The sequence below is a fragment of the Podarcis erhardii genome, assembly GCF_964252035.2.
Source record: "Podarcis erhardii genome assembly, chromosome: 3".
Classification (NCBI taxonomy): domain Eukaryota; kingdom Metazoa; phylum Chordata; class Lepidosauria; order Squamata; family Lacertidae; genus Podarcis; species Podarcis erhardii.
Window position 1 is genome coordinate 2,991,814 of NC_138507.1, and position 22,631 is coordinate 3,014,444.

A 22,631-nucleotide genomic window follows, 5' to 3' on the forward strand; every position below is an offset into this window, starting at 1 on the left:
CAGCTGTTGTTGGATTTCAGTGCCCATCAGGCCCAGCCAGCACAGCCAGTGGTCACCAATGTTGAGTGTTGTAGTGCAACAGCATTTGCTGGGGAACAGATTCCCCATCTTCTCTATATCCTGTTTAATCTGCTTCCCAAATAGTTGGAAGCTGTGACCTAGACATGTAAAGCATTCACAACATATGCTCAGCAGGAAAAAATGATTTCAGAAGACAGCTTTGACCTGGTCCTAAGCACAATGATTAAGAATTAAGTGTTGCTTAAATGAACTGAACTTAGTTATAAGTAAGGGTATTGAAGATAGGCCTGGGAATATCCATATAAATATCCATTGATATATTCATGCCTTTCTCATACCAAGTTATATGTAATGAAACTTCATATGTTACCATTTTTGCAGGGGCATTATGTGATAAACAGTTAAAATGGAGAATTGCCATATGACCAGCTAAAGTCATGTCAAATGCAACTATTTTACATCTTGGGTTACAACTGCAATTCTAGACAACTCTAGAAGTTGGCTGCTTATTTCATCATCAGTCATGATTAAGTGCATACATATTATCTCAAAATGGTGCTGGGTGGATGTACATAGTAACTATTTGTAAGGTATTGAGCTGGATGGATGTAATTAGCTAAAGGCCATAAAACATGCATAAGTCAGTTTAATAATAATAATAATAATAATAATAATAATAATAATAATAATTTTTTATTCATACCCCGCCCTCCCCAGCCAAGGCCGGGCTCAGAGCGGCTAAGAACAAATCAGTTCTAATCCTGCTGTTCTGTCACAGTAAGCAGACACTCTGTTGGCATACCTGGAATCAGGAATGGGCTGTAACGGAGGCAGAACTGGAAGTCCATGTAGTTGAATTAATCTGTATAAAACTAGACATGAAGCTGAGATACATTCAGAGTTCTGTCATGAGAATAAGCTGATTTATTACACTCCTCAATCTTAAAATGCATGAAGATGCTACATTTCTTGCACTAGTGATCCTACTCACCATGAAGTTGTTACAGTAAGTACCACATTTAAAAAAAAAAATAGAGGTGCCACTGCTGCGTAGTCTTGAGTACCCCCCCCCCAAAAAAAGCACTGATCCTAGGACAAGTATAGGTAGCTGAATAGGAATGCCTGTTAATTATTACTCCAGGTCCATTATTGTTAAGTTCAGTGTTCAAAAAAAGGGGCGGGGAGGAAGTCAGGTTAGTTCAACAATCCTTCGCTGGACTTCTTAGGCTCGATAATTACATGTTATTGGATATGGAAGAGACTGGGTCATAGAAAATGCACTCCCACGTTAGTCTCTGTATAAGTGATGGTTCTCTGGTAATTACTAAACAATTTCAAGTAGCCCCAAGTTTCATCCTTCAGATATCAAGGGTTGAATACTGAAAATCTCACTAGTTGTGGGCACTTGAAGAGGAACAAAAAACGGAATCATTTACTTAAAGTTCACATGACTGGGGAGTTTCTGAGACAGCAGGTGGGGTAACTAAGTGCACAAATCTATTTATTCGTAAAATACAGTTGTGGTGGTGGTGATGGCTCCAAGAAGGGGGAAAGTACATGGGCCCTGTGATATCAACTATTCAAACAATGTATTGTTTAAAATACACATGAGTTTGGTTTACACAGAATTATATATTAGCCAACATAGGAAACAAGTGAATCCATAGCTAGAGGAAGGGTAAAGCAGGGTAAAATGCAAATATTATTAAACCCCAGTCCTAAATGTAAACTACTTCAGTGTGTTTTTTAAATTATTAGATATATAAATCTTGCTAAATAAAAACAAACAAACAAACAAACATGATTGCCAGCACTTTAAATCAGAAATTGTTTTATCTAGGTCGGGTCTGAGACAAATGAAAGGCATCTAAATCACAGCTATTTTTTATTTATTTTTAAAGGCTAGGGGGAAATGGAGTTTGCCTTTCTGGTAACTAGATCAAAAGCAAAGAAAACCTTTAGAAATGGCAAGGGTGTGATTGGGGTGACCCTCCTTCCCCAATGCTGTTGAGGAGTTGGGAGTCCAGCACTGTCTGGAGGGCCACACGTTTCCCCTCACTGTCCTAAACATGTTACATGGAACCAAGTCCATTTTTTTCAATTAAATTTACTTCTGTGTATGTGTGCATGCTTTCACCACGTTCAAAATACTAAACACCGTTGTGTAGAAGCAATGTTATTGCTTCTACGAAACTGTGTGTGTAAACTGGAGGGGTTAGTCGTATCATTAAATGCTCTGTAATTCATAATCTGAAGAAACTGGCTGACAAACATTCAGCACCCAGTGTCAGACTGTAACCCTCCTCTGGTTAATGTATTGCATTGCATCTGAATTGCTAAAATGCTTGTAAACCTCTGGGTACCTGGATATATTTCCTACCTAAAGTTAAAAATCAGTCTGAATTTATTGCAAGCAATTAGCTGCCACAAAATATAAAGGGAGGAAAAACAGCCACTACAATTTAAAACATTCATAATATTTATTCATATATCCAGCAAATGAACAGAACACTAAACCTCCAATGCATCATGTTTATTTACAGAGTAACAAAAAGAAAAACACAGGTCTCTAGCCCAAGAGCTAGCAAGATAATTGGGAGAGGGTGTGCACACACACATCAAGAGGGAGGTGTAAGAAGACAATAGAAGGGGAGGACACAGTCAGTAAGGTTAGGAAGTAAACGAATGCTGCCATATCTGCTACTCCTGAGTAAGATTCTAATCCTATTTTGCCAAAGGAGCAAACACAGCTGCAGAAGAAATTCTTTTTACTACCTAATAGAATATTGCCTTTGCTTTTGGAAACAATTCATTAGCACCATGAAACTATCCTTTCCTCTGGACAAAATAACATTCATAGCATATTGTGCGTCAATACAGTGTGTTATCTGTATAATTCAGACTGTGGCTGAGAGGAACTGGCTTACGTATGACAGCCCTGCAATGTAGTCCACTGTTAATATTGCAGGTTAAAAGTGGTGATGAGGCCAGTTTGGATTTCTAGCAACGACAACAACAAACTACACAAAACACTCTTCAGTTTGCAGCAAATGTTAGTAAAGTTCAACTACCCCCTCTGACCACCTGCCAGCTCATGCAGAAAAGCCTTGTGTTCAGTTGGCTTACATGAGATGCCATAAGAGGAATCTCACAGAAGCCAGCGTGGTGCAGTGTTGAGGGTGTTGGACCTGGGAGACCAGAGTTCAAATCCACACTCAGCCATGAAGTTTATGGGGTGATTATGAGTCATTTGCAGTCTCCCACCTTAGCCTTCACAGGGTGGGCCACCTTGAGCACCTTGGAGGAAAGGTGGGATATAACATTAATAAACAAACAAAATAAGGAGGCAGTCCACTGATTGTGGTATAGCCAGTACAGCCTCTTCTGAAAACCTTGTTGACTAGCTAGGGATGTTCTAGGGAAGTTAAATCCTTCGAAGACAGAGGTCCTCTGGCTGGGACGGGACGACAGGGGGTTGAGGGGGCAACTCCCATCTCTTGCGGGGGTGCAATTAGTGCCAGCACCGTCCGTTAAGAGTTTGGGTGTAATCTTCGATACCTCCCTCTCCATGGAGGCGCAGATTGCAGCTATAACAAAGGCGGCATTTTTTCATCTCCGCCAAGCTAAGCAGCTGGCTCCTTACCTCTCACGCCCTGACCTAGCCACTGTGATCCACGCGACGGTCACCTCCAGACTGGATTATTGTAACTCGCTCTACGTGGGGCTGCCCTTGAGACTGACCCAGAAACTCCAGCGGGTGCAAAATGCTGCAGCGAGACTCCTTACGGGGTCTTCGCTTAGAGATCACATTCATCCGGTGCTATACCAGCTGCACTGGCTCCCGGTGGAGTACAGGATCAGGTTTAAGGTGCTGGTTTTAACCTTCAAAGCCCTATACGGCCTAGGGCCCTCGTACCTACGGGACCGCCTCTCCTGGTATGCCCCACAGAGGAACTTACGATCTTCAAATAAAAACATCTTGAAGGTCCCAGGCCACAGAGAGGTTAGGCTGGCCTCAACTAGAGCCAGGGCTTTTTCGGCTGTGGCTCCAACCTGGTGGAACGCTCTCTCACAAGAGACAAGGGCCCTGCAGGACTTGACATCTTTCCGCAGGGCCTGCAAGACAGAGCTGTTCCACCAGGCCTTTGGTCAGGGCGCAGCCTGACTCCCTCCTCTGGCAATCTTTACAAAACTTTAGTTTATGGTTGCCATCAATTTTGATTTTAATTCATTTTAATCCATTTTTATACTGTTTTATAATGCTGTACTGTTTTAGTGTTGTTAGCCGCCCTGAGCCCGGCTTCGGCTGGGGAGGGCGGGATATAAATAAAATTTATTATTATTATTATTATGTGTCCAAGATATGTGACCAAGATGTGGCCCTACAGCACAAATGTAATCAGGACTACTTGACCAGCATCTACAATGACTGACAGCTAGATTGACTGGATATGGGGAACATGTCTTCTGCACAGGAGCCCCTGCTACTTGCTGTTGAAGATTATTTCTCCAAAGCAGGAAAGCCAAGACACAGTGATCCTATACTGCGAGAGGGGAGGGGGGAAAGGGGGCATGAAAGACCCTTGCCACAGCTATGCTTGGTAGATTTCTCCTTCCCTTGCTCACCTGAGTGAGGTATTCTGCCCTGGCATCTCCAGTTGTAGGAGTGAGAGCTGCAGGTGAGTGCCTGAAGGTCTGAGGAAACAGCACTTTGCTGTGAAGTGATTTGAGAAGGCACAAGTTTAGGGTTGCCATATAGAATCATAGAATCATAGAATCATAGAGTTGGAAGAGACCACAAGGGCCATCGAGTCCAACCCCTGCCAAGCAGGAAACACCATCAGAGCACTCCTGACATATGGTTGTCAAGCCTCTGCTTAAAGACCTCCAAAGAAGGAGACTCCACCACACTCCTTGGCAGCAAATTCCACTGTCAAACAGCTCTTACTGCCCTGCAAGCTCTGATAAGCTCCTCCCCCAGCTACTCACCTGCCTCAACAGAAACCCTGCCCCCTCTGACCTTTGCACAGGGAGAGCAGCTAATCAGCCACAAAGAAACACACACACCAGAAAACCCTTTTTGCTCCTTCTTCAGCTGCTGCCCTGCAAGCTCATTTCCCCCTGGACACATCCTCTTTTTCACAGTTTCAAGTTTTGTCCAGCTGGATTTTTAAATTTTGGCTAAATGTCTGGGAGGGGGTGTTGTTTGGTACCATTAGTATCACAGAGTCGATGAGAGAGCAGGATTATAGACCTTTGACTTGATCCAACTATAAACTCCAAATGCATGAGTTGTTTATGTTTGTGTGAGAGTGAGAATTGCTGCTTTTTGTTATCAGGGCCCGTCTGAAGAGTGGAACCTCGAAACGCAGCTCTTCTTTCCAGTCGGCGGAGGGAACGGAAGCAGCCAAGGCCGGGCCGGGTGAGAGGTGGTGCCCTTTCTGTGCCAGGTGATGGAGGTGGTCGGCAGGTTGTTTCCCTTCTCTTTTTTTGATAATAATTTTTATTAGTTTTCAATTACAATCCAATAGTATCCTCATTATAGGAATACCAATTTATAATACAATTATTAATACCAATTGTTCAAATACTGAATTATATAATTTAGATGAGATGGCCTCCCACATGCTAGAATTGATGGCTTGATGGTTTGCTTTATTTCTGTGTTCCAAAATCTTATTAATTTCCATTACATTCTGGTCATAATAATAATCCCTTATACAACAACTGCAATATTAATAACTTCTATTCGTGTTGACACATTAAATAATTTATAAAACTACAAGTGAAGAACTCAAACTATATCCTTGTTCTTCCTGTGTGTGGCAATTATTTTGTCAGTGATGTTTCTTCCTGTCCTTGTAAGATGTTATGTCTTTCTTTCGCCCGGTTCTTGCTGTTCTCTATCATGCCTTGGGCAAGGCTGATATCCCACTGTTGTTCCTGAAATTTATAAATTGCTCCGTTTCATGCTTCATTGTTTTACAACTTTAACAACAGATGCAAAAATCTCTGTGTCCCAATAAATAACCTGTTTTTACCCTTTCCCCTCTCAGCCTAGGAAGAAGAGTGGTCTGTTGAACTGCAGATGACTCAGTAGTGAACCTTATCAGTTCCTTGGCAAGTTCACAGACTCCTTTCATCCTTCTGTCCAACTGAAGATAAATGAGCAATTATACTTCCAATTAAATTAAATTCCAAGTCCTCTTAGCATTATTCAGTGCACTCCGTAAATAATAAAGGATGGGGAAGAGTCAGCTCTAAGTTTCCATCATAAACCTTTTGCAAAATAGAGCTTCCCTCCCTTTCTCCTGTTTTTTTTTACACACACAGTCCCGTTTAATGTTACATTCCAGATCGATAAACCAATTTCTTCCGTCCTTGCTTGTACAAATACAACTACTTTGAACTAACATTAAGAGGAGGGTTGCCAAATCATAAATGTAGAAAAGAAAACTTTAAATAAAGAAACCATAAGCTCCCCTCCCCACACACCATCTTTTGCACCGAATGAAGTCTTACTCGTATCTCAAATTCAAACCTTAAAGTCTTTGCAGTTATTATTGTTCCGCAGTTTGTGATCTCATCTCTTCTAGCATGTGCCTGTACTTTTGTCCAATTAAACTCTGATTAATTGGAGAACCTCTGCTTCTTAATGGTGGCATTGGAGGGGTTTTGGAGGCTTATTTTGTCCTTGATGTTTCTTCCTGTCCTTGTAAGACTTTTTGCATTCAGCACCTCCCTGCCTCCCACAATCCATGCCTGAGCGAGAGCCAGGTACCGAGACGAACTGCAAATGAAGTCCACCCGCCCCCCCCCCGTCCCTGGAGGGAATTTGCAATGATAATTACCTTCAGTCATCCTGGGTTTTCCTTCACCAACAATCTCCTGCTGTCATGGGAGCTGCCTCCATTAAAGCAGAGTGGAACCAGAAGCCGCGGGTAGTTTCCCTTTCATGACATCTGCTAGGACCCAGGCCTGGTGCTGGAGCCTAGCTCTGCTGTGTGCATGTCGGTGACAACTCCCCTGGTCCTGGAAATGGCTCCTTCCAGCTGGACCTGGGCTCGACCTGCCAGGCCACCAAGGTGCCCAGCAAGCCACTACTCCACTTCCACTTCTTGGTGGCACACAGCCATGGGGCGCATGGAGGGGCCAACCCCGAGATGCAGGTGGGCAATGACCCACACAGCCCTGAGCCCCTCCACTGGCTGCTGTGCTTGCCCTTTGACCGCAATGTGCCAGTGCAGATGGAGCTGCAGGAGCTGCTCTTCAACCATGGCTTCCAGCACCTCAAAGTTGCCTGGCAGGTAGAGGGGTGAAGTGGGGTGGGTGGGTGGTGGTCAGCTTCAGAGGGCGCTGAGGGGCAGAGAGGAGGTTTCTTTTTTTTATATCAATAATATTTATTACTTTCCCAACAATTTAAACACTACAAAAAAGAAGAACAATACAATACAACACAAAAACACTACACAACACCAACACATTTAAACTAACGAAACAAAACAAAAAAACAGTTTAAAACATATCAAATAATTTCAGTATCTTATCTTTCATTCACTTATTTCCGCGACCTCCTCACACCTCCCTTTTTGTATTCCACTTCTGTTAATTGTTTCAGCAATTCCTTTCCATCTTCCTCTGTTTTCTATCCTATAATTATCTTAACACATTCTAACCTTATTTTTTCCTTTAATACTCTATTAATCTATTTATACTTAATTCCTTATAACATTTCTACTAAAGCCATATAACTTCATTCCAACATTTTTCTAGCATTCATTAATTTTACAGTATTTCCGTAAATAATCTTTAAACTTTTTCCAGTCTTCTTCCACCGACTCTTCTCCCTGGTCTCAGATTCTGCCAGTCATTTCCGCCAGTTCCATGTAGTCCATCAACTTCATCTGCCATTCTTCCCGGGTGGGTAAATCTTGTGTCTTCCAATACTTCGCGATGAGTATTCTTGCTGCTGTTGTTGCATACATAAAAAATGTTCTATCCTTCTTTGGCACCAATTGGCCGACCATGCCCAGGAGAAAGGCCTCTGGTTTCTTCAGGAAGGTATATTTAAATACCTTTTTCATTTCGTTATAAATCATCTCCCAGAATGTCGGGCAGATGGTAAATTTTTGCAAGCTTGACTGGTGTCATGTACCACCTATAAATCATTTTCATTAAGTTTTCTCTTAGGGCATTACATGCCGTAAATTTCATACCTGTGGTCCATAACTGTTCCCAGTCAGCCATCATTATGTTATGTCCAACATCTTGTGCCCATTTAATCATATCAGATTTCACCATTTCATCCTGAGTGTTCCATTTCAGCAGCAAGTTATACATTCTTGACAAATTCTTAATTTTTTGAGTCTAACAATACTGTTTCCAATTTTGATTTTTCCACCTGGAAGCCAACTTTTTTGTCCAAATTGTATGCCTCCATTATTTGATAATAATGGAGCCAATCTTGCACTTAATTTTTCCATTTTTCGAAACTCTGCAATTTTATTCTGTCTCCATCTTGTTCCAAAATTTCCCAATATTTCGGCCATTTGGCCTCCATATTGAGTTTTTTTCTGTGCCTTCGCTTCCATTGGTGACAACCATCTTGGGGTTTTCTTTTCTAACAAATCCTTATATCTTATCCAAACATTAAACAATGCTTTTCTAACAATATGATTTTTAAAAGCTTTGTGTGCTTTTACCTTATCATACCACAAATAAGCATGCCAGCCAAAAGCATTATTGAAACCTTCTAGATCCAACACGTCAGTGTTTTCAAGAAGCAGCCATTCTCTCAGCCAGCAAAAAGCAGCTGATTCATAATACAGTTTAAGGTCTGGCAGGGCAAATCCACCTTTAGCATCAGTTAATATCGTAAATTTTATTCGAGGCTTCTTGCCCTGCCAAACAAATCTGGAAATATCTTTCTGCCACTTCTTGAAACAATCCATCTTATCCAAAATTTGCAATGTTTGAAACAAAAACAACATCCTTGGCAGCACATTCATTTTTATCACAGCAATTCAGCCTAACAATGATAACTTCAAATTTGTCCATATTTCTAAATCCTTTTTCACTTCAATCCAACATTTTTCATAATTATCCTTAAATAAATTCACATTTTTGGCAGTCATATTAACCCGTAAATATTTCACTTTCTTAACCAATGTTAGTCCTGTCTCCTCCTGAAACTTCTCTCTCTCATTCACTGTTAAATTTTTCTCTAAAACCTTAGTTTTCATCTTATTCAACTTAAAACCTGCTACCTGTCCGAATTCTTGAATCAGTTCCAATACCCTTTTAGTACTAGATTCTGGCTCCTGTAAAGTCAATACTAAGTCATCAGCAAATGTTTTCAGTTTGTACTGTTTAGCTCCCACTTGTATACCTTTAACCTCTTGGTCCTTTCTAATCATATTTAACAATACCTCAGGGACCGATATGAAGAGCAATGGAGAAATTGGGCAACCTTGTCGTGTCCCTTTTTCAATCTTAAACTCTTCTGTCACTACATTGTTCACAATTAATTTTGCCTTTTGTTCTGAGTAAATTGCACCTATACCATTTTCAAAACCTTGACCTACCCCCATCCCCTGTAGATTCTTCTTCATAAAGCTCCAAGTGATGTTGTCAAAGGCTTTCTCTGCATCCACAAATATCAAAACTGCCTTGGTATTGATATTCACTTGTAATTTTTCTAGAATATTAATTATATTCCTCGTGTTGTCAGACAAGTGTCTGCCCGGGAGAAAGCCTGCTTGGTCTTTATGAATTTCTTCTACTAACACCTTTTTTAATCTTTTAGCCAAAATATCTGCAAAAATTTTGTAATCCACATTAAGCAGCGATATGGGGCGGTAATTCTTAAGCTGTGTCTTTTCAGTCTCTGTTTTCGGTATAAGTGTAATGTAAGCTTCCTTCCATGACTCTGGTGCCTTTCTCCCTTCCAATATTTCATTGCAGACTTCCTTCAATGGTTGTATTAACCATTCTTTCAGAGATCTGTAATATCTTGAAGTCAAACCATCTGGTCTTGGAGATTTACCTAATTGCATGTTCTGGATGGCCCCTTCCACCTCCTGATCCGTTATTTTGTAATTCAACATTAGCTGTTTTTCCTGAGAGATTTTGTGTAGTCCATTTATTTTCAAAAATCGATCAATGTCCATTTCTTTCTGCTTCTCCTGTGTATAAAGTTGTTTGAAATATCTCTGAAAACACTTCCTGATCTCCACTGGGTTCTGTATATTCTTGCCTTCCACTTCCAAATTCGTAATAGTATTGAGTTTTTGTCTTTTTTTCATTTGCCAGGCCAACAATTTTCCACACTTGTTTGCCGATTCAAATGTCTTTTGCCTCATCTGTTTAATCTTCCATTCTATTTCCTGATTCATCAACTTCATATATTGTACTTGGTATAACTTTATCTCTTTCAGGATCTCCTGTGACTTTGGTTTTGCTCTCAGTTTCTTCTCTCCTTCCTTTATTTTTTCCAGGATTTTATCCTTTTTTTCATTCTGAGTTCTCTTCTTAATTGCATTCTGTTGTATTAGGAATCCTCTCATAAACGCTTTGCTTGCGTCCCAAATTACTCTTTTTTCCACTGTAGTATTCATATTTATCTCGAAATAGTCTCTTAGAGTTTTTTGGGCCTTCCTGGTCACCTCTTCATTCCTAAACAAAGTATCATTCATCCTCCATCTAAAGGAACCAGTTGGCATCAATTTCATTTCCATCTTCACAGCATTATGATCAGAGCAAGTTTTGGGGCAGATCTCCACTTTGCTGATCTTCGGAGCCAATCCCCTGGTTACCCAAATTTGGTCAATTCTTGTCCATGTCATTTTAGCCTCAGAGAAGAAAGTTCCCTCTCTTCCCAGAGGGTTCTTCACTCTCCAAATGTCAACTAAGTTCATATTTTCAGTCATGTCAAAAAAGGTTTTTGGTAGTCTACCATCTTTGGTGACCACCTGTCTCTGTGCCTTGTCCATATTTGTAGACACCACTCCATTCATATCTCCCATCAAAATCATATTATAGTCCATGTAATCCATCAGGGTCTCATGTAACTTCTTAAAGAACTCCGATTTTCCTTCATTTGGTGCATAAATACCTACAATTAGAAATTTCTCTCCTTGTAATTGAATTTCAATTGCAACAAATCTTCCTTGGTCATCTTTAAATATGAATTTTGGTGATAGGCTCTCCTTTGCATAAAGGACCACTCCTCTTTTTTTAACTTTATCTGATGAGATAAATTCTTGGCCCAATCTTTTATTACTCAATATCTTCCTGTGTAGCCTTATCACATGTGTTTCTTGTAGACAAATCAAGTCCAAATGTTCTTTTTTAATAAATGAAAGACTCTCCGCCTTTTTTCCGGGGAATTCAGTCCATTAACATTCCAACTCAAAACCTGCAACGCCATCATGTAATTACGCTGATATTCCTCTAACTGCACCCAATGCTTGCTCTTCTTCTGTTGGTGGTGGTGGTGACACGTTCACTGGGAGATCCAGTCCAAAGGATAATGCTGATATATCCAATATTCCCCTGTTTGGTGATCTTCTATCCGATGCTCTTTGCTCTATTCCTCTATCTGGTGATCTTCTATCCGATGCTCTTGGCTCTTTTCCAGGTCCCTTCTGGAGATCTTCTTCGTATTTGTACAAAAACTTTACTTTATCTTCTACTGATCTTATTTTTATTTTCCTTCCTTTGAAACTGAAAGATAGACCTTGGGGAAACTCCCACCTAAAAATGATTTTATTTTATTTCCACACTTGTTTGCCGATTCAAATGTCTTTTGCCTCATCTGTTTAATCTTCCATTCTATTTCCTGATTCATCAACTTCATATATTGTACTTGGTATAACTTTATCTCTTTCAGGATCTCCTGTGACTTTGGTTTTGCTCTCAGTTTCTTCTCTCCTTCCTTTATTTTTTCCAGGATTTTATCCTTTTTTTCATTCTGAGTTCTCTTCTTAATTGCATTCTGTTGTATTAGGAATCCTCTCATAAACGCTTTGCTTGCGTCCCAAATTACTCTTTTTTCCACTGTAGTATTCATATTTATCTCGAAATAGTCTCTTAGAGTTTTTTGGGCCTTCCTGGTCACCTCTTCATTCCTAAACAAAGTATCATTCATCCTCCATCTAAAGGAACCAGTTGGCATCAATTTCATTTCCATCTTCACAGCATTATGATCAGAGCAAGTTTTGGGGCAGATCTCCACTTTGCTGATCTTCGGAGCCAATCCCCTGGTTACCCAAATTTGGTCAATTCTTGTCCATGTCATTTTAGCCTCAGAGAAGAAAGTTCCCTCTCTTCCCAGAGGGTTCTTCACTCTCCAAATGTCAACTAAGTTCATATTTTCAGTCATGTCAAAAAAGGTTTTTGGTAGTCTACCATCTTTGGTGACCACCTGTCTCTGTGCCTTGTCCATATTTGTAGACACCACTCCATTCATATCTCCCATCAAAATCATATTATAGTCCATGTAATCCATCAGGGTCTCATGTAACTTCTTAAAGAACTCCGATTTTCCTTCATTTGGTGCATAAATACCTACAATTAGAAATTTCTCTCCTTGTAATTGAATTTCAATTGCAACAAATCTTCCTTGGTCATCTTTAAATATGAATTTTGGTGATAGGCTCTCCTTTGCATAAAGGACCACTCCTCTTTTTTTAACTTTATCTGATGAGATAAATTCTTGGCCCAATCTTTTATTACTCAATATCTTCCTGTGTAGCCTTATCACATGTGTTTCTTGTAGACAAATCAAGTCCAAATGTTCTTTTTTAATAAATGAAAGACTCTCCGCCTTTTTTCCGGGGAATTCAGTCCATTAACATTCCAACTCAAAACCTGCAACGCCATCATGTAATTACGCTGATATTCCTCTAACTGCACCCAATGCTTGCTCTTCTTCTGTTGGTGGTGGTGGTGACACGTTCACTGGGAGATCCAGTCCAAAGGATAATGCTGATATATCCAATATTCCCCTGTTTGGTGATCTTCTATCCGATGCTCTTTGCTCTATTCCTCTATCTGGTGATCTTCTATCCGATGCTCTTGGCTCTTTTCCAGGTCCCTTCTGGAGATCTTCTTCGTATTTGTACAAAAACTTTACTTTATCTTCTACTGATCTTATTTTTATTTTCCTTCCTTTGAAACTGAAAGATAGACCTTGGGGAAACTCCCACCTAAAAATGATTTTATTTTATTTCCACACTTGTTTGCCGATTCAAATGTCTTTTGCCTCATCTGTTTAATCTTCCATTCTATTTCCTGATTCATCAACTTCATATATTGTACTTGGTATAACTTTATCTCTTTCAGGATCTCCTGTGACTTTGGTTTTGCTCTCAGTTTCTTCTCTCCTTCCTTTATTTTTTCCAGGATTTTATCCTTTTTTTCATTCTGAGTTCTCTTCTTAATTGCATTCTGTTGTATTAGGAATCCTCTCATAAACGCTTTGCTTGCGTCCCAAATTACTCTTTTTTCCACTGTAGTATTCATATTTATCTCGAAATAGTCTCTTAGAGTTTTTTGGGCCTTCCTGGTCACCTCTTCATTCCTAAACAAAGTATCATTCATCCTCCATCTAAAGGAACCAGTTGGCATCAATTTCATTTCCATCTTCACAGCATTATGATCAGAGCAAGTTTTGGGGCAGATCTCCACTTTGCTGATCTTCGGAGCCAATCCCCTGGTTACCCAAATTTGGTCAATTCTTGTCCATGTCATTTTAGCCTCAGAGAAGAAAGTTCCCTCTCTTCCCAGAGGGTTCTTCACTCTCCAAATGTCAACTAAGTTCATATTTTCAGTCATGTCAAAAAAGGTTTTTGGTAGTCTACCATCTTTGGTGACCACCTGTCTCTGTGCCTTGTCCATATTTGTAGACACCACTCCATTCATATCTCCCATCAAAATCATATTATAGTCCATGTAATCCATCAGGGTCTCATGTAACTTCTTAAAGAACTCCGATTTTCCTTCATTTGGTGCATAAATACCTACAATTAGAAATTTCTCTCCTTGTAATTGAATTTCAATTGCAACAAATCTTCCTTGGTCATCTTTAAATATGAATTTTGGTGATAGGCTCTCCTTTGCATAAAGGACCACTCCTCTTTTTTTAACTTTATCTGATGAGATAAATTCTTGGCCCAATCTTTTATTACTCAATATCTTCCTGTGTAGCCTTATCACATGTGTTTCTTGTAGACAAATCAAGTCCAAATGTTCTTTTTTAATAAATGAAAGACTCTCCGCCTTTTTTCCGGGGAATTCAGTCCATTAACATTCCAACTCAAAACCTGCAACGCCATCATGTAATTACGCTGATATTCCTCTAACTGCACCCAATGCTTGCTCTTCTTCTGTTGGTGGTGGTGGTGACACGTTCACTGGGAGATCCAGTCCAAAGGATAATGCTGATATATCCAATATTCCCCTGTTTGGTGATCTTCTATCCGATGCTCTTTGCTCTATTCCTCTATCTGGTGATCTTCTATCCGATGCTCTTGGCTCTTTTCCAGGTCCCTTCTGGAGATCTTCTTCGTATTTGTACAAAAACTTTACTTTATCTTCTACTGATCTTATTTTTATTTTCCTTCCTTTGAAACTGAAAGATAGACCTTGGGGAAACTCCCACCTAAAAATGATTTTATTCCTTCTCAACAGGGCAACCAAATCTCCGTAGCTAGGCCTAAGATCCAGAAGATATTTCGGGACGTCTTTAAAAATTTCCACTCTTGACTGTTGTACTTCTAAGTTCTTCTGATAGTGCCAACCCAGTATTCTATCTCTCTCTTCTTTAGTTTGAAGAGTGATCAAACAATCTCTTATTCTGTTCTTCTCTTTTTTCCCTCCTCTTCCAAGTCTAAAGGCCCTCACAATTTTAAACTCTTCTTGACCCAAGTCCAAGTCCCAAAAGTCAGCAAATTCCTGTGTGAGAAAGTCTATCAAACTTTCCTTCTCCAGTTCAGGTAGGGCTCTGATCCTCAGATTTGTCTGTTTTTCTTTAAGTTCAATCATAGCAAGCGTCAACTTATGTTCATCAAGTTGCCTCTGTAGGGATGGGACTCTCTCTCTCTCCAATTGTGTTACTTTACATTCCACAGCAACCGCTTTCTCCCTAGCTTCCTCCGCAGTCTGCCGTATCAAAGTAGATTCCTGAATCAATTTCTTGATAATTTCTGTATTGGTATTCACCTTTTGTCCCAGATTATTTATATTTTCTGTATTTAAGTCAATTTTAGTAGTTGCAGCATCCACTTTCACATTTATCGCGTCTGATTTCTTGTTAAGCTGTTCCAGTGAATCATTTATTTTCGTTAATGCAACTGCTAAGGCCTCTTCTGTCAACATTCCTCTTGGTTTTGAGTGTACTGGTACAGAAGCGGCCGCAGAAGAAGCAGCAGCAGGGAGGCCTGGTGTTGAGCCTCTCCTGGGTTGCTGCAAAGTCCTCCCAGACCTTAATGTTTTTTCTGCAGTTGACTGGTCTATTTTTTCCTTTCCATTTGCCATAGCACTTAAAAGATTCAAGGTCAGTCCCAGAGTCTCACAGTTCTTTATCTTGCAGCTGGAAATTCCCCTAGCCCAGCTCTTGTAAAGCAACCAGTTTCAAAGGCTTCCACTAGGGGGAAACAGTTTCTATTTATATTAATCAGTAATGTCTTCTTTTAAACACAGTTTCAAACAATCCAAAGTTAGTTTCAATTTTCAGTTACTTTTACTCCTTTTTAAAAGCAGACGGAGACAATAGAAACAATGTATTTCTCTTATTTAGCTAGCTGTCAGTAAATAATAATAATAATAATAAATAATAATAAATAATTTTATTTATATCCCGCCCTCCCCAGCCGAAGCTGGGCTCAGGGCGGCTAACAATAATCAAATAATCAAACAATCAAATAATCACACATTCTAAAAATATTTCATTATAAAAATTAATTAAAATCAAATTAATGGCAACCTATTAAGCAAAATTCTGTGCAGGTTGCCAGAGGAGGGAGTCAGGCTGCGCCCTGACCAAAGGCCTGGTGGAACAACTCTGTCTTGCAGGCCCTGCGGAAAGATGTCAGGTCCCGCAGGGCCCTAGTCTCTTGTGACAGAGCGTTCCACCAGATTGGAGCCGCAGCCGAGAAGGCCCTGGCTCTAGTTGAGGCCAACCTAACCTCTCTGAGGCCTGGGACCTTGAGGATGTTATTATTTGCAGACCGTAGGTTTCTCTGTGGGGCATACCAGGAGAGGCGGTCCCGTAGGTACAAGGGTCCTAGGCTGTATAGGGCTTTAAAGGTTAAAACCAGCACCTTAAACCTGATCCTGTACTCCACCGGGAGCCAGTGCAGCTGGTATAGTACCGGATGAATGTGATCTCGCAGCGAAGACCCCATAAGGAGTCTCGCAGCGGCATTCTGCACCCGCTGGAGTTTCTGGGTCAGTCTCAAGGGCAGCCCCACGTAGAGCGAGTTACAATAATCCAGTCTGGAGGTGACCGTCGCGTGGTTCACAGTGGCTAGGTCAGGGCGAGAGAGATAAGGGGCCAACTGCTTAGCTTGGCGGAGATGAAAAAATGCCGCCTTTGTTATAGCTGTAATCTGCGCCTCCATAGAGAGGGGGGTATCGAAGATTACACCCAAACTCTTAACGGACGGTGCTGGCACTAATTGCACCCCTGCAAGAGATGGGAGTTGCCCCCTCAATCCCATATCGTCCCGCCCCAGCCAGAGGACCTCTGTCTTCGAAGGATTTAACTTCAACCGGCTCCCACGTAACCATCCAGCCACAGCTTCCAGACATCTCGCCAGTGTGTCTGGAGCCGAGTCAGGATGGCCATCCATCAACAGATAGAGTTGGGTGTCATCAGCATACTGATGGCAACCCAGCCCAAAACTCTGGACAAGCTGGGCGAGGGGGCGCATAAAGATGTTAAAAAGCATCGGGGAGAGAATCGCACCCTGAGGCACTCCACACACCAAGGAGTGGCGCGATGACAATTCCCCCCCGAGCGCCACCCTCTGTCCCTGACCAGAGAGAAACGAGCGCAGCCATTGAAGGACTGTGCCCTGGATCCCCACGTCGGCAAGGCGGTGGTCCAGGAGTTCGTGATCGACCATGTCGAAGGCTGCTGACAGATCTAGAAGAATCAGCAGCCCCAACCCGCCTCGATCCAGCTGCCTGCGGAGATCATCTGTTAGGGCGACCAGAGCCGTCTCGGTCCCATGACCAGCGCGGAAGCCGGACTGGAATGGATCCAGAGCAGATGTTTCATCCAGAAACCTACCAAGCTGTTCAGCAACCGCTCTCTCAATCACCTTACCCAGGAATGGAAGATTCGAGACCGGGCGGTAATTGGATAGATCTAAGGGATCTAATGATGTTTTCTTTAAGAGCGGACGCACCACTGCCTCCTTCAGTTCCCCTGGGAATATCCCGGTGCCAAGGGACAAATTGATGATATCCCCCAGGGGGGCCCGCACCTCGTCTGGACACGCTCTAATCAGCCAAGACGGGCACGGGTCAAGAGGACAGGTGGTGGGCTTTCCAGCTCGGAGGAGTCTGTCCACATCGGCTGGAGATATCCGGTCAAAGTGGTCCAATATTGGACCCGAGGACAGTCGAGGGGCCTCCAGTTCCTTTATTGTATCCAAATTGGCAGGGAGGTCATGGCGGAGCAACAGGACCTTCTCCGCAAAAAAGATCACAAATGCCTCACAGCTGTGTGTCAGATTGTTATTTAAATTTGGCTGTCCTTCAAGGGACGTTAAAGACCGAATTATACTAAACGTTCTAAACGCTGTCAATAAGCATTCCAAAAGACGTCAGTCCTGCTAGCAGCCCGTTTCCAGAGTCAGAGCGGCAGTATTTTAGCTCTCTTCGCTCTCCTGCAGGCATACTCAATCCACAACTTTTCCCCCTCTTCTCCTGCATCCAAGGGGGGGTTTAATGTTCTTTACCAGTGGAAATTTAGTCCTTTACAGTAGGCTTTCCAAGACTTCAGCTTGCAGCCTCATTGCTTCAGTCTATTTACAAAAGGGGAAGGCGGACTTCCTGTATTGAACCTCCCCGTTACGATGCCAAATTAAACTTTTAAAAATCCAATTCTCCCGCTTCAGCTCTACTCATGGGTATTTACTTTAAAATCAAATTGTCCACAAGAAAAAGTCAGCGCTCTCTGGCAACAGCTATGCGGCTTCGCTCCGTGGAAGAAGCAGACGATTCGAAGCACCGCACCACTCACCCCACGTCGCTCCGGACCCCCGAAACCGGGTTTCCCCGTGAGTAGGGGAGGCGCAAAAGGTGCCCGCCGAATCCCACGCTCACAGGCTTCTCTCGCCTGTGATTTTTTGCGGGTCTCCGCTTTCGCCGTGGCGGCCAGACCCAGATTCCCACGGGGCAAATTCCTCCCAATCAGAGGAATTCCGCCATTACCGGAGGCACCAACCTGGAAGTCTTGCAGAGAGGAGGTTTCAGAGAATGATAGGCATATTGGACCCTCAGGACCCCTTCCAACTCTACGGTTTGCTGATCAATGAACCCTGAGAGGCAGTGGCCGGCAGTCATCAGAATCTGGAGGGAAGGCTGGCTACTGCTGTACTACTAATCCAATGGACCTATCACTCTTATGTCCCTGACAGATGGCATCTAACCTCTGTGTCTTAATGGCCATCAGCAGTGGAATCCTATGTAAGTTTGTGTGGGAATAGCCTACATATAGTAGGGATATTTCAAATGAGAGTTGTCATAGAGATCCGTAATTAAAAGTAGAAGTCAGCAAATGCGTCCTCTTTTTTGCTCTCCAAAATATGGCAACCCTGCACAAGTTGGCACACTTCTTTCATAAATTGCTGGCAACCCTGCAATGATTGACAATGTGCCCTTTTCCCAAGTGCAGTTGGCACAGGCTGCACCCATCAGTGGGCAGCAATTTACTGTGGGCATCCATCTGTCTTGGGAGATAATGGAGGACCTGAAAAGAGAACTGAGCTATAGGCCTGTTGCACACCACCCCAATCTCCGACTGGTGCAAGATTCCAGAGATTCCAAGTGCTTACCCACAGTTTGTGTTTCCTTTTGGAATGAGGGACAGCGGAGACTGGTGTCTTTAGGATATATGGTTTATTTACACACATATACACATAGCCTGAGTCTACGATGGAGGGGTTCACAGCATTAACACCCCAAAAGGGTCTAGTTTCTCCCACAGCCACAGTCTTAGATTCAAACAGAAATCAAACTTTGCTTTCAAACCTTGCTCTGATTCTCTCTCCAGCTTGCCCTTTTTAACTCTAAACTCAGGCTTTGTCTGAGGGGCGCAACCCATTTGCTGTTAGGCATCCGGGCGATTACTTCAAAACAGGAAGCTCACCTGACTTATATTTTAACAGTTGCTGGATCCAGGGGTTAGAAGGAACTTGCATTCGTGCATACAGCCTACCCTCCCCTTGTCGCCCAAACTCATAATAAGCCTGAGAAAAGGCAGGAGAGGTGCCCTGAGGTGTATGAAGCAACAGAGAGAAACCAAACACAAAAAGAACAGAAGGGGGAAGGGAAAGATTAAACCTACAGATGGTTTTTTTAAAAAATGTTAACAGCCTAGCTCAATCTCTTTTTTTTTTTAATATTTTTTTATTAAATTTTCCAACATACATTTATAGTATCCAATCTAAATTTATCACATATTTTCTCTTTTAGACTTCCTTCAACCTCTCTGACAATCATCCATTATTCAAATTTTTTAAATACGCATTTCCTAATTTTATATTGCATTTTATAAACCTTCACACAATTAGTTTTCATCAATACAATAGTCCTCTATCATTTACAGAACTTCTTGAAATCCCACTAGCGTTATTTGCTCATCACATACACATTTCAGAGAGTCTGAAAATTTTCCCCAGTCTAGCTCAATCTCTGATGGGACAAGTGAAGAGAAAGTCCTCGCCTGATGTTGCAGCAGTCAGAAGTGACTGAGTGGGTAGCTGGGAGCAAAATTCCCTTAAGTGCATAGAGTAGAGCTGCCGGACAAAATGCTAGCTGAACTCTAGGAAATTTCAAAACCACGGGTGGTATTCAGTGCTAGTCCTTCTCAGAGTAGACCTCTTGAAATTAATAGACATGACTAGCTTGGGTTCATTAATCTTATTGGGGCTACTTTGTGTAGGACAACAAGAGGCCCCCAGCTAGCCTGCCACTCTCAGGTGCAACACGGAGAATGTTGCCCTGCTATCAGTACACAGTACACAGTCCTACTTCAGTACACAGAAGGTTGTCCTTTGCCAGACCTGCTGTTTCTGTTTTCTATAAGGTTAGTACACATTCAACCCATACCACGTTTTAAAACCTCCAAGCCTGCCAACACCTTATTGGTGTGACTGTAATTTGCTTTAACTGTTTTTAATTCTAAATTCTGAATTGCTATAACCCTGCTTGTGAAGGGCTGGCGATAATAATAAAATAAGAACAATAATAAGTACTCTGCTGAACTAGTTTGTGGAACTGACTGTTTGTAGGCCATCTTAATACTATACTACAATTCCTAAGGGGGACAGTATTCTGCTGAATTTAGGAGCTGTTTCACCACTGAAGAGTCACTGGAATTTCAATAGGGTTTGTAATCTCTTCCATTTCTCCAGTCTAGATGCTAGAACCAGTGTTTCTACAAAAGCTATATTTGGGTCAAGTACATGTGCCATCAGCTACTCTGCAAGCTGAAAATGTTAACGCTCCCCAAACTGGAAGTTAGAAGTGTATAAAACAGTACACCCCTGCCTCACTCCTCAAAAGGAAAGGCAATGCTTTATTACTTTAGCTAATAGAGAAGTTGCAAGAAGGATCCCAAATCAAGCTTCTAGCATCACAGTTATTTTAAAACAGATTGCTCTCAAAGTGCTTTGTGTATGTGGAAGTGGGATCATTGAACTTGTAGAGGTAACGATGCAATAAAAGATCCTTTTGCTCTTAAACAGTCTGATTTGGTTCCTAGTTTTGGTAGAACTAAACTGGCTAAAACTGGGCTGCAAGACTACCTGAAACCCTACTATGTTTATATTTTTAAATATTTTTTCCTCTACATTACAGTTGTATGCCATCTGCCTGAAGCAAAATTTAAAGTCAAGTCAGAAATACGGAAACCCTCCACCAAAAAAACCCCGTCAGTTTATTATGAAAATGTTGACAGACCCTTAAATTACCACAGTGCTCCTGGGCACTGTTACAATTCCTATTTTACTGTGAATTTCAAAAGGAAAGAAACAAACTTATTTTCCCTGCAGCCCATTATTAAGACATATACTCAGGCGACTGCAGAGACAGCTAGTATACATACTTTAGCGTGTACCTACATTAACTCTAATAGCCTCTTAATTTCCTTTCCCATCACTCTGAGGAATTAGAGAAAGAATTTATTTTTGACTCTATGCGCACAACTTCAGTTCACCTTCTGGTGTTCTCCCATGTCATCTGCACATGGAGGTGAAAGAAGGACAGAACTGCATTCTGGCTTCCTGCAGTATTGTTTGGGAGGTAGGGCAAGGGGAAGAGGAAATTAACTATTGCAAGTAATTCTGAGTCTACTGAAGTCAACAAATGAATCCACACAGGGAATGGTTGCATATTTCACATTCAAGACAGAAGCCTTTTGGACCTGGAGTGAATTTGAATGAAGGTCCAAATGGGATTGCAGCCCATTACTTACAGCATGAAACTGTCCCACTAAATGATACTTCAGTTAAAATATTCTAGATTAATTTCAAGGGAGGTAGATGTGTTAGTCTTCTGAAGCAAAAATATTGTGGTACCTTGCTGAATCACACATTTATTATGGTGTATGCTTTTGCAAATCTGAGTCGTCTCCTTTCTGATTCGTGATGCTAAACTACAACACCCATCATCCCTGATCACTGGCTGTACTTTGCTGGGACCGATTGAGCACTGGAGTCCAAGCAGCACTGAAAGGGCACCAGGTTCCCCACCATAGTTCTGGGGGAGGAATCCTTGCTAAGGCAATTGTTGCTTCAGGGTTAGCATTCTGGCTTGCCAGCTGCAATGACTCCCAATCTCCTCTGCCCCACCATGATGTTCCCAGGCTTCTTCTGACTCCTCAAAAACCAGTTGTACAAAATTTTAAAATTTAACAGCACATTTTCCTTTACATAGGATAATACAGAGATCTTGTGCAAGACTGATAAGTAGCTATACTGAAATTATGATAAAGCAGTCTTGCACAATACCTCATTACTATTATTACTGTTATAATAATAATAAAATTCCCCAAGGTACAACCTCCAAGGTAATCCACCACATGTGTGGAGCTCTTGATTCAATTTCTGCTCTGAACAAGGCTTCTAAAATTCTAACTTGCCTTCAGCAGGTGGAAATCTATATAAATAAGCAGGCTGTTCTCTACTGGGCCTCAAGAACCAAAAGGGGAAGGCTGTGCTCAGGTGAGAAGCAATGAGAAGTAGAGTGGGATGATAGAGACCACTCTCTTAAATGTCACCAAGCCACATGACAAACGGGACACCAATTTTAAAAAGTGTGCTGATGACCAGCAGTTCCTGCAGATGTACAGCAGGTTATTGTCACTCAGCAGATTT

The 22,631-nt window shown here is 41.7% G+C and overlaps 1 long non-coding RNA gene across 1 annotated transcript; it reads left to right on the plus strand.

Moving 5' to 3' along the window:
• Window positions 1-1,371: 1,371 nt before the first annotated feature.
• LOC309338505 lies at window positions 1,372-6,503 on the plus strand. Its single transcript, XR_014154947.1, has 3 exons — window positions 1,372-1,495; window positions 5,376-5,443; window positions 6,078-6,503. It is a non-coding gene; the product is annotated as an uncharacterized lncRNA (long non-coding RNA).
• The last annotated feature ends 16,128 nt before the right edge of the window (window positions 6,504-22,631 follow it).